The sequence below is a fragment of the Dioscorea cayenensis genome, chromosome 6 (assembly GCF_009730915.1).
Source record: "Dioscorea cayenensis subsp. rotundata cultivar TDr96_F1 chromosome 6, TDr96_F1_v2_PseudoChromosome.rev07_lg8_w22 25.fasta, whole genome shotgun sequence".
Lineage (NCBI taxonomy): Eukaryota > Viridiplantae > Streptophyta > Magnoliopsida > Dioscoreales > Dioscoreaceae > Dioscorea > Dioscorea cayenensis.
In genome coordinates, this window is record NC_052476.1 from 11,619,866 (window position 1) to 11,626,060 (window position 6,195).

At 46.4% G+C, this 6,195-nt stretch overlaps 1 pseudogene; it reads right to left on the minus strand.

Moving 5' to 3' along the window:
• Positions 1-1,896: 1,896 nt before the first annotated feature.
• LOC120263339 lies at positions 1,897-4,139 on the minus strand (annotated as a pseudogene).
• Between the last annotated feature and the right edge of the window lie 2,056 nt (positions 4,140-6,195).

Genomic DNA, 6,195 nt, shown 5'->3' on the forward strand with positions numbered 1-6,195 from the left:
ACATTCTTCCTAATGGAATCACGATGTCGGAGCCGTAGAACTTCTCCAAAACCTTGGCCAATACCCCTCGAAACCCTAGCCAAAGTCCTCTCACAAGTTGGGGAAAAGATGGAGAAAAGAATACCAAAATCGGGGCTGAATCGGCTTTAAATAGCGCTGGAATCGGGCGACTCCACGGGCGTGTACGGAATACGCGCCCGTGCGGAATTTCCACACGGGCGTGGATAATTTCCACACGCCCGTGTGGATTATCTATTTCTGCGATTTTCGGCTATATCATAAACGGGCACACGTTTATGCCGTGGATAATTTCCACACGTTTATGCCGTGGATTCTCTGTTTCTGCGATAATTTCCACAGTACTATACCAAAAATACTCCCGAATCCACTTTTCATCGAGGTAACATAAACGGGCACACGTTTATGTCGTGGATCGCTTTGCTTCTTCAATGATGGATAAGATGATGGAGATCTTGTTTTATGTGCATAAGTCGGAATGCTTGAGTGTGGCTGCCCTTGTGCCCCTCCAAATGGTTGTGTAAACTCAAATACGGGGAGGTTGGCACACACTCTAGCATCTCGCACCTAACTTATATCTTCGTGTTTGAACTTTAGCAAGATTTCGTCCAAAATCGGTGCATTGTGATCCACATTGGCTTCTTTCCTTCATAATTGGTTTCACAACCCTACATGCATGAAAGTAACATAAAAACACACATATTAGTGTAAAAACCCGAGGAAAGTAATGCTCAACATAAGGAAATAATGCTTCGCATTCATATCGCACAAGCACTTATCAACGGCTCTTAGACAAGTTTCATCGAAGATTCCTTCTAATTAACTCAGTTCCGCACATTGTTGGAGAGTCAATGACCAGAGAGAGTAGATCAGGCTTCCAGCTATGGGGATGGCGAAACCCATTATCATCCATCCTTACATACAATAGAATAAAAAAAACATTTGTTTGAGATCTATATGAGAATGAAACCCTGTCAGCGGTTAAGTCAGCGAGACCAGTCACATAAGCCCCTTTAGAGATAGGGGCGGTCAGAGGCACTGTCAACCTTAACCGGCACACGCACCGGGCATAATCAACTGATCCCGAAACTTCAATCGAGAGAGAAAGCGAGTCCGCGGGACCAGGAAGACAAGCAAAGGGAATAGCCGAAACTTCCATCGCAACAATTTCATTGCCTCAGGTTAAACAACCGAATTTCCTAGCTCCACTAATGGGTAGTATTAACAAGAACCAAAGTCAGGAAATCAATAAAAAATCAGTCTGTTGTAGTAACTGGTGTAGGAGCATACGCATAAAAAAAAAAGCCATTTCTTCCGTTCGGGTAAAAGACCAAGCCAATCGAATCAAATAAGTCAATAACTCACTCAATAAGAATAAGAGGATCTTCTTATTGAGGTTGAGTGAGGGGAACTGACCAATGACGAGAGCTAAACGAAGGACTCATTTCCATAGCGGGAGCGTACGCGAGGAGCTAATCACGAGAGGCGAGCGGGTGGTCTCGATATTATCATTTTTGTATAGATATGGTTCATTTGGCAAAGTCACTAAATCTTCAACTACACAAAACAAGAAGAGTCTCTCGAGAAGGCTTTCATTTGGTATATCCTTGTCCCTGTCCCTTTTTTTCAACCCATTGATAGGTTGCGAGCTTCAGATCTGTAGGATAGAGAAGGAGTTCCCACCTCTCATCCTTTTTTCAAGGCAGCCCTCACGCATAGAGATTCCCCACTCCTTTCCCCTGTGCCTCTTCCAATAGAGTTGGCTCCTACACTCTTTGAGTACGCTTTGGAGGTATGAGGTCTTGGAAAGGGTTCCCTTTTTCCCTATTGGGGCGAGCTTCAGCTATTGCTTTCCTATCCCTGACTGGCCTGATTGGACCGCTCTGCCTACTGGGCCTGGCTACCCCGCAACTTACCGCTTCAAAGCCCTATCCTTGGCTACCGCTTGCTTGCTCACTGCCCTTGCTGCTGCTAGCTTTCTGGCTACTGGACTACTTGCTTGCGGCTGAAGCTTGATTGGCTATGCCACTGTTTTTGCTACCGGCAGGAAGGACTACATGCGCATTTCGTGCAGTGGCTTGGAAGCAAGCTACCTTGACCATCTTCCGAAGTGTAAAATAATATACTGATCAATCAAAGGCTTCCGTCGCGGACTGCTCTACATTCAGCCACGCCACAGTGACTTCCGAAGCGCTACGGACGGGACGAAATCCGGCAGCCAATTGCTGCGCTTGTTATTCGGAGCCAGCAATTGGCTAAATTCTTCCATAACATAATGGGGCGGGGTTGCGCGCGAGCCGAGTGACGTAGGTGCACAAGAGTACTTCGCGCCACAACCATCTCTTTTTTATAGGTTCTACGGACCGATGCCTGCTGCTTCATCTGGTAGAAAAGATTCATAGATATGCCTGTAATTAGAAGGAAGAACCGCCATAAAAATCTTCCTCGTGTATCATCTGTAGCAGAACTATGAACGGGAGCTAGCAATCCGGACCGTATTGAAGAGGTTCCTGAGACACAGCATGGAAGAGTCAAAATATTAAGAAGCGAGGTCCAAGAATGAAGAAGGGGTAGAATTACTGAATGAATACGAGCTGTGGCTAATACCCGAGGCATAAAAGAGGCATTTTTCCACGGGATCCCGAAACCACCAGCCACCCCTGACCTAATTCATGATGAGCCCACCAACTTCCTGGCGAGATGCCTACGGTTAAAAAAACAACCGACATGTCAAGATCCAAATTCGAATTGGTTCCTGGTCCTGGTCAGAGACCACTGTGTTCGCGCCGGCGGTCCAACAAAGAGGCGAAGTAGTGGTCTCTTTCTTTCCATTACGAACGACACGCTTCGCCTGCTCCCTCCCTGTGTCCATTAGCGCTCCTGTCCAGAGCGAAGAGAAGGCGAAAAAAAGCGCCGCCGAAGCAAGATGAGCAGGCTTCTATTGCTACGCAACAATAGAGCAGGTGCGCATTTTGTGCCCACAAAATGTTTGAATGATCGGGTAAAGAGCGAGCTTCTTATATGGGATCCGACGCATACAGCAGAGCGAAGCAGCGTTCCATTCTTTTTCGGCGGCATCCTTCCGCATTGGCGGCGAGTGGAGTGCCACAATCCCATTCATCATTTTTTTGATCTACATAAGCCAAAGCCCATAGCACTGGCTACGTTTCCGGCATAAATGCGAGGAGGATGTATAGCTGATATAGGATCTTGTGGAACAGGATTTGATTCTGCAAGCGGTTCGGTACGAACGAAGAAATTTCGAACAAAAGGATCGGAACTCGCTGATAGGAAAGGAGAGAAAAACAAAGCAATGCCAAGAGCTCCGTCAATCCGCTGTTCATCGATAGACGAAGCTCTCTTTTTTCATCTCGTGCCAGATGCAACAAAAAGATTAGTCCTTTTTTTCCTTCTCGCGAACCGCGGGAGCGCCCAGCGCCCAGAAGAGCAAAAGCTCATTTTTCCTTCCAGGGTAAAGCGGCGCATAAAAAAGGGCTGGCCCGTCAAAAGTCCGGTTCCTTCGCGAACGAAGTTCAGAATCTACAAGGGTTCGTAGAACGAAGGGAGTGTACAACTGGGGCGCAGCCCCACTTTTTTGTTGGAGAGAGAGAATTGAGTTCTTCACTAAGTTCGAGACAAAGGAAAAAAGAAAAGTTTCTCTATAGCCTCCTCGCTTTGAGACATTATGGCTTTGGGGTCGACCCCGATAACAAAGAAGGAATCCATAAAAACTTGGGATCCAACACCATGATAAAATACTACCCTCATGATTAGACCATGTCCCTGAGATTTGATAAAAAGAAAGGTGCATTAGCGGTTAATACGTTGTAATTGGATAAGTTATTAGGAATATGACGAAACGAAAGACCAAAAGAAAGGAAGAAGAATGCACCAAAATGCAGGTGCTGCACCAAACGCTGGTGGTTGTTTCTTGTTGTAAGTGAATGCAACGAAAAGACCCGGAAATAACGAATAATGAGAGAATGAATTTATTGACATTTATTTTGTGCTCATTTCCTAATTTCTGCTTTGTTATTCCCATCATCCGGTAACCACAGGATGATCCCAATCTCTTTTTAGTAATAGATCTTTTTGATATGTCTCAGTCTCAGCGGCAAGGAAGATAAAAATGCATCGAGTCGTTTATCAAGAAAGTGGACGAGCATGGTGGTCCCTATATCTCTGATCTGAGGAGTGTACCACTGTAACTGTAGTAGTTTTCAAGTCCGCTTAAGAGAGAGCTCGGCTCCTCAACTGGGTCTCGAGCTCTCTGATACGATCCTGAAGTAAGGATTTAAGAAAGCTCGCCGTGATGACTCAGCAATCTACAAGAACAACATGGGTACTCTAAAAACAAGGAGGCCTACAAGCATCTATAAGCCATCCATACAAGAAGAGAATACTTAAAGAAGTCTCGCGCTCCCGGATAAAATAGTATCCAGGTCTCTCCTCAGCTTAGCAATCCATGAAGCAGCCTGACCTCCCCTGATCGCGTAGTTCGACCCTATCCCTCATGTGTGGAGGAAGGATCGGTCCTGTGGACACTGAGGCATACCATTCAACATAGTCCTCGCGGTCGGTCAAATGCATCTCGAAGAAGTCTCCTCCAGCATTGAAGTGCCTAATCTGATCTCTGAAAGTGTCCAGTAAGCTATATCTAGCAGCTCCACCCGTCCGCGATGCATGGAAGGATTGGGGTGGCGGATCAGATGGCTGATCAATCCCAAACTGCCGTAACACTCTCTCACCCAGGTACCACTCGACGTGGTCCAGGTATATCAGCTCCACTCGGGCAAGGAAGTACGGATCAGATATAGCTACAGCTGGCCTAGCAGCGTAAGGCCTATCTCCAAAGGGCCTCCAGGTGATCTACATCCACATAGCATCAATCGGTCATCCACGCAAACGAAGGCAGAAGAACAAGCTTACCTGCGGAGGAGTCAAGGTATCAAACTCCTGTCGGAAAAACAGCCCCTGGTGGTGCATATCGTGGTCCCAGAAGCGGTACGACCACCTCATCCCTCTAGGGAAGCCCTATAGCTTAAGGTTTTTTTCTTACAAGCTTCCTCACTCAATTGTAAGCAACATTTTCGAAAGACAAAACTCAACAGGAGAGTAGGCTATAGGATTCAAACCCCTTCCTACAGGCTGGGTCAGCTTGTTTAGCGGAATGAACTATGAACTCCAGAGCCAAAGGTCTCCTCTTCAGCGGATTCGGATGGGGATGCTGCTTCTCGAGTTGAAGCTGCTAATGCCCCTATCTTTCTTCTCTACTGCCTTTAGCTATCGCTTTTCGGTTGAATAATTGGAAGATCTGGCATTCTCCACCGACCTCTGTGGGAAAGCTAAGTGCCCCTATTTAGTATTAGTAAGGCGCCCTCCCTTTACCTTTTACGCGAATTGGGTATTACCGGCCGATGGCGAATAAGTCCTCACAACAAAGGTTAGGTGCTTGAGATCAGAACTGGTTACAGCAGCGCTCCTGGCGCGAGACTCTTTTCGCATAGAATGAATTCGGTAAGGAAGGGTAGAGCCCCATGGTCAATTGAATAACACTTCCCTCAGAATTCAGGAATATTTAGCTCCAAAGGTAGTCTTCCTTAAGCGAGCTATCCCTACCCAATAAGGATCGGCGGAGAGCCCATCCTTTCTTACGATCTTATCTCAACTTTACCTTACCCTCCCACCTTCCCTTTTCGCTTCGTATACTCCACTCGTTCCCTTTCTTTCAAAGGAATATTCCTTTTCGGCTGATTCTCCTTTGGTATCTGCTGCTTCAGATTCATCGAATTCCCTCCCCGAACCGGAAAAAAAGATCTCAGTTTGCATAAGGAACCTATTTTTTTATTTAGTTTAGGAAAAAAACTGTTGTTTCCAGGTCGAGTGACCCCTAGACAGACCTAGCCCTTCTTTGGAGGAAAAGAAATTAACCTAGAAGAATTAGTCTGGGCTGAAAGCCCTTCCCACCTCCTTGGAATAGGAAGTTTTTTCCTCTGTTGTTGAATCGGTTCTATCTGAATCCCTCCTTGAGACTGGAAAAGGGACTACGGGCTACCAACAAGACTGACGAGTCCAGATGACTAATCTACAGAATCGAAGGAAACTGGAAGAACGAGAGAGTCCAGCTGAACTAGGATCTAGACTCCTTCCGAGAGGCAAGTTCAGCTACAGACGGTC